The 6544-nt window shown below is 42.0% G+C and overlaps 1 non-coding gene across 1 annotated transcript; it reads right to left on the minus strand.

Annotated features, from left to right (window-relative positions):
• Positions 1 to 2341: 2341 nt before the first annotated feature.
• On the minus strand, positions 2342 to 2443 carry LOC115942809 (U6 spliceosomal RNA). Its single transcript, XR_004077388.1, has one exon. It is a non-coding gene; the product is annotated as a U6 spliceosomal RNA (small nuclear RNA).
• Positions 2444 to 6544: the final 4101 nt, after the last annotated feature.

Raw genomic sequence — 6544 nt, forward strand, 5'->3', positions numbered from 1 at the left:
AATGGGACTTTAAATAAACCAAATGGTCAAATTCAAAATGTTCTTTTTAAACCAAAATACTGCTAACTGGCAAGTCTAAAATGTCCTGCCACCCCACAGATTGTAGGCTCATGAGCAAGATCAGTTTAAAGGTTATGGAACTGATTAGCACTAATAAAACTTACCAGTTTATATAAATCAGAATAACAAGGTAGAAATTTACAATAAGGAATATTTTGATTAGGTGACTGAGAATCATTGTACCAGGTTTTTGGCACCTCTTCCACCTGCAGCAAAGCCAACATTCAGAGACAAATTAAATAAGAGAATTGTGCTTGGTGAGTGTGGAATTGGAACAGAAGCAAAACCCCTTGTATTCTCACCTTTTGACCCTTATCCCTATACTTCAGATGTACCATCACCCTTCTGTTTTCATGGTAGAATGCTTTCCTTAGACATGCTTATAACTTTTATTTGTTTATATATAACCTTTATTTACATCATATTGTATTTCCTCAAGGACTTACAAAGGTCACCTTAACTGACATTTGTCAACCAAGACTTAAGTACATATTTACCATCAAACCTGAGGGGTTATCTCATAGTCTTATCCACTTTAAAATCAGTTATGACCAGTCACTTCCAGAACATCAATTTCTGACCTTACCCCAGAATTTGGCCTGTACACTTTTGTACACTATGAGGGAACTTAGTCTGTGAGTATACATCAAAGTTGCCAGTTAAATTAGCCAACATTTACTTCTTCAGGCATGTGTGATTAATCATAGGCATTTATTACATGCTTAGTTGCCTAGATGGTATGTCCTAAAGCAAGAGCCTTTAAAAAACATTGTTTTCTCGACATTTGATTATTAAATTGAAGCTTTTACATACCTTTCATCAGTGGGGCATGAATAAAAATGGAGTTACTTCAGAATGAGTCTGGGACAGTCCCAGGATTATGGAGAGGCTAGAGGCAGGAAGGAGAGCTCAAGAATGTTACTTCTGCCTACGGTGGATCTCCACTGTGTATGTTTTTTATTTTCCAAAATTAAATGAAAAAGCAGCTGTTCTAAGGACTAAAGCCTGTGACAGGACATCACATTAATCTTCAGTTATTCATCGTCCAGCTTCTGTTTTATATGCTGATGTTTCAGAAGCACTCATGATGGTTCATCCTTGGATCTAAAGACCAGAGTAGGACACACAGATGGCATCCCAGCTGTGTATACTCAACACCTGCACCACATACAGTTTAGTCAAGATTCTGTCACAAAGCCAATGTGTCTTCTTTGAGAGCAGCCATTAGAAGAAGAAATTGTTTTGTCAGCTGCCCAGTGGAGCAGGCCAACCTGCTGCATGAGGAAGACTGGGCGTTCCATCTGTTTTCTCTTGGGAGTGGTCCTGATGCTTCCCATGTCCACTGTGAGGCATGTGACAGCTGTGCCTCAGGGAACAACACTGCTGTGAGCCGGGTAGTAACATCAGAGACTCTGCCAGAAATGAGTGTGGGCCTCTGTGAACTCTGAGTCAACACCTATGCATGGGAGCCCCTGCACTGGCAACTGCAGACCTCCCAAGATCCACAAACTCTGCATGACCTAAACAAGAATCGTGATACACCTCTACAAACTCCGTCTCTCTGCTAACTGGCAAGTCTAAAATGTCCTGCCACCCCACAGATTGTAGGCTCATGAGCAAGATCAGTTTAAAGGTTATGGAACTGATTAGCACTAATAAAACTTACCAGTTTATATAAATCAGAATAACAAGGTAGAAACACCACCATCCATCAAGAAACATGGAAATCTCTCTTGGGTCTCTTCCCTTGCCCCTGAGGAACCCATCAAGTTCAGCCATTTGCTCCCCAAATCTTCTCAAATCTATCCATTTGTCTCCATGCCTAATGCCCTAGTTCAAGTGGCACCCAATGTCCCTCCTGAAGAACTCTGACACCTTCCTAACTGTTCAGCCTCGTCTGTGGCTCCTCCACCTGCTCTCCACCCCAGTCCAGGGTGATTTTTTAAAACACAAATACATCACTGCCCTGATGAAAGCCCTCCACAAACTCCCACTGGTTTCAGGACATCAATATCCAGGTTTGATGTGGCCTCTGCCTGCAACTCCAGCTTCATCTTGGGCCACACACCACCCCCCGAATCTTGACAAACAAGTCCTGCTGGCTTTGTTCGCATCCATGCTCCTTCCCACTAGACATTTCTCCCTGCCATCCCCTCTGCCTGCAGCAGGACCTTCTCAACAGCACCCCCTTTTATTTTATTACGGTAAAATAGACACAACATAAAATATACCATTTTAAGTATACAGTTGTATGGTATTAAATACATTCATGTTGTCATGCAAAAATGCAGAACATGTCACTAGTTTGCATGTCACTCTCGTACAGGGACTATGATCATCTTCTCTGTATTGTTCCAATTTTAGTCTGTGCCACCGAAGTGAGTACTCATCTTCTTTTCACTATAAAGTCCCTGACTCATCCTGCAGATCTTAGCTTCAACTCACTTATTCAGGGAAGTCTTCTAAGACCAGGCCCATCCCCTGTCAGATAACCCCTTGACTGCACAGTACCCAGCATGAGTGACATGAGCTCCAGAGGGCAGCACTCAGGACCTAGAGGAGGTAGGCACACAGTAGCTCAGTGAATCCTAGTTAAATGAATAAGTGAATGAATGAATGAATGAAGAAATGCAATTCTACCCACAGTAAAGACCACCTTGGCATTATTGTAGAAAGCCATGTAGTTCTACATTGTCTTGAACTCCATTCCAGTATAGGATCTTGGCTTCATCTTTGGAAAACTAAACCAATAGTGAGATAATTTTTTTAACTTTTCTCAAAGAGAAAAAATTGCAATTCAGACTTTACCTTTCATAAAAGAAGAAAACACCTGATAGTCTCTAAATCGTGTGTTTTCCTTTAATTCTATTTATCAAGATTTCAAAAGTATTGAATCTAGACTCAGAGCCCTGCAGCAGTTTATAATTTCTAAAAACTAATGTAGAGTAGAGCTTATTTTGCATAAGCCTGCAAGACAGTAAGCATGATCCTGCCCCACAACATCTGCACAGAAGTCTCTATCATCCATCAGGGCTACTAGTGAGGTCTGGAGATGGCTTTCCTCGGAACCTGAGGTTGTCTGCACCCACCATGAAAAGCTTGTCATTGCTCACCTCCAGGAAACCCTGCTATTGGCCAGAAATAGCAGATCTAGGCTTTCATGGGACCAAGGACTCCAACCCTGAGTTACAGCTAGAACAGCTGACACTCACATTACCCTTCACACTTTATGTGTTATTCCTAATAGCAGGAGCTAGGGATCAACATCATCATCAACAACAGTCTCCTAATTTTATAGATGAGGGGAAAACATTCAGAGGTCAGGCAGCTGGCCCAAGATCTCTCAGCTGGAGCTGGACCAGATTTGGCATCTAGTTTTGATGCCAAAACCCTTGCTTGCTCTTTCCATTTCTTTTTGCTCCATACAACATTAACTGCTGCATTTTTAGAGGCAACTTCTATTATAATGGTGTTCTTGAAATGGTATAAATGAAGATTCTCTGGCCAGTGTGCACACGGGCAAAGCCCTAGAAAGTAGAAAGAAATGTGGCCTATGTTATAAGACCTTCTATTTTTTTTTAAGATTTATCCATCCACTCAGAGAGGGAGGGAGAAAAAGAGAGAGAGCATGAGGAGGAAGGGGCCGCAGGAGAGAATCTTCAAACAAACTTCCCACTGAGCTGGGAGCCCAACTCAGGGTTCCATCTCACAACCCATGAGATCACAACCTGAGCCGAAAGCAAAAGGTGAACACTTAACCAACTGAGCCAGGGGAAATTCTTACATATCCATGTCAAGGTGCCCCTATAAGGCCCTTTAATATGACTGAACACTTAACACTAATAGCACCCTGTGGTTATTCGGTGTGTGTTGACTCACTGGCTGATGAAAAGTCTGAAAGGAGGTATCACATGATGACCAAGATAGTCTGGTAACACACAAAACCCTTTTTTAGGGGCCTATGAGTTGTCCCCCAGGCTCTGCCTCCACTGTAGAGAATGTCCTTGTGCAGACACAGGCTGGGAGCTGGTTCCTGTCCTGGATATCTGCAGTTTCACTTTATCTTGGGGGAAAAGTTAGAATGCTCTCTGCCTCTAAGCATAGTAGCTTGTAAGCAGGTCCCCCGGGTTTCCTCTAAATCCTGTCTGTCCCCACTCTCTTCATGGAGAACATGGTGAAGAGCACACTAATCTCTTGGATCAAAGCAAGAATAAAATGCATAACACTCCCACTGCAAGATCAGAGTGTGCTTAGATAACCCCATGGGCTCTTGGCTGAGGAGGTGATGGGAGAGAGGCGCTGCAGCTGGGGTGTTCATGCTTAAGGTAATTTTGCTTAGCATAAATTGAAGGAAGTGTTTTCTTTTTTTTTTCTTTTTTTTTCAGATTTTATTTATTTATTTGAGAGAGAGAGAATGAGAGCGAGCACATGAGATGGGGGAGGGTCAGAGGGAGAAGCAGACTCTGTGCCGAGCAGGGAGCCCAATGCGAGACTCGATCCAGGGACTCCAGGATCATGACCTGAGCCGAAGGCAGTCGCTTAACCAACTGAGCCACCCAGGCGCCCCTGAAGGAAGTGTTTTAGATTCCCAGCTCTTGATCATAGTTCATTTAGCCATTTGGTTGAACAAATAAATGAATTCTTTCCTCCTCCTCCAGCACATGCACCTTCGTCACATTTTAAGAATTCTGCTCTAGGCACCCAGGTATGAGAGTGTAACAAAGCTGATAAGAGAATAATTCTATAATTTAGCTATTACTCTAAATACAACCCACCTAATAATGAATGAAATGAGTAATAATGAATGAAAATCACTCAGCATTATTATTTCACTCATGTCAGTGTATCTGTTTCCCTGTCTTGGCCCTGTTAGAGCCATGACTAATTCTTCAGATAACAAGTCTCAATTTACTAATACTTCCTAATGTAGATGTTGACATCATCCTTGTTTTTCAAATTAAAAAAAAACAAAAACAAAAACAGAACACACACAAGGACACTGTAGCACATTTTAGATGTCAGATTGATTTTCATAGTAAGTGGTAGTCTGCAGTGCTGCTCGAAGGGCTCCTTTTGACAAGCAAGCAGTGGTGAGCCAGGTGAGGATGTCCCAGGTGTCCACGTAGAGTAAAAGTCTTGTTTACCACAGGACACTCACATGAGGAGACAGAGGAGAATGGCATCAGGGTGCAGAGGGACCTGGTGAGCTCATCACTAGGTGACCCTGAGGTTTCTGAGGTGACTGCAGATCCATCTGAAGGGCTGGTCAGAGGGTACCTGGCTGGGCTGGATGTGTGCCAGGGTAGCTGTGAGGTACAGACCCAGCAAGGAAAACAAAGGAGGCTCTCAGTGTTTACATAATAAATGGTGACCTCTAAGGAAGACAGACTCACATTTTCTCAAGGTTTTCTATTTGTATCAGATGCACTCAATGTCAAATATGAAAGGGCATCTTTCCAAAGGCCATTAATACTAGTCTTGTTTGCTCTGTAAACAAGGACTAAAGGCTCCAAAGTCATTTTGTCATTACTCCTTGGATTCTGAATGTTCGAATAGAGCTGATTCCTCTGATTTTATTACTCTTATTCTTAAATCAATGATTGGATCATCCCATGAAACCTGAGGGTTCGTAGCAAAGATTGAGTTTTCCAAAAGTTGCAGCAAGGTTTGAGTTTGGCTTTCACCTCCTTAATTTTCTGATGTTCCCTTAGGGATGAAACCAGTGATCTAAACAGTTGGTAGGTAGGATTTAGAAGGCTCTTTCAGGGCTCTAGATAGTCTGAAATCTTTTTTTTTTTCCATTTCAACTCCTCCAGACATTTATATTGAAGTGTCCCTGACGTGGCTTTTATGACTATCTATCTAGGTTTCAGACCACTCCCCTGTCTAACATGCAGTCAGGCATAAATCACTTCCCACAGGTAGAAGGGTGACAAGTACCCCAACTCCCTATCCCGGGAGGATCAGAGGATGAACCCTAAGGAGGATTTGGTCCTTACTGGAGGTCATCACAGAAGAGTCTGTCCTTTCATCATTCTCTGACAGGTGATTTCCTGAGCTAATTACTTTCTTTTTTAAAAAATATCTCTATAAGATATCAGGAGAAATGAATTTTAGACTCTTCCACCAGGCATTTTTTCAAGTGCTTTCCAATAAAATTTTCATTGTTTATCACACTCTCATCTATTTTCAGTTTGTGGAATTCTCTGAGCTCCAGTTTACATTTCTGCATGCTCTATTTTTGTCCTTTGAGATAATGCTTTCAAAGCTTTGCCATTCTGCTGTGAGGGCTATGTCTTACTCATATCAAAAGAATTAATGCCAAGGGAGGCAAGGTTCCGGTTGTTTAATTTGGAAAGGCTTGTTGTTCATTCCTCTGAAGTCCTGCTTGAGACCAGTTTATCAAGTTCCTACATGTGATTTCTTATGCCTCTTACAACTGAGTACAAAAGTAGGCGTCAGTAATCGTTTTATCAAATAAACT

This window comes from Leptonychotes weddellii, chromosome 14, assembly GCF_054177405.1.
Source record: "Leptonychotes weddellii isolate Sample4059 chromosome 14, ASM5417740v2, whole genome shotgun sequence".
NCBI classification, from domain to species: domain Eukaryota; kingdom Metazoa; phylum Chordata; class Mammalia; order Carnivora; family Phocidae; genus Leptonychotes; species Leptonychotes weddellii.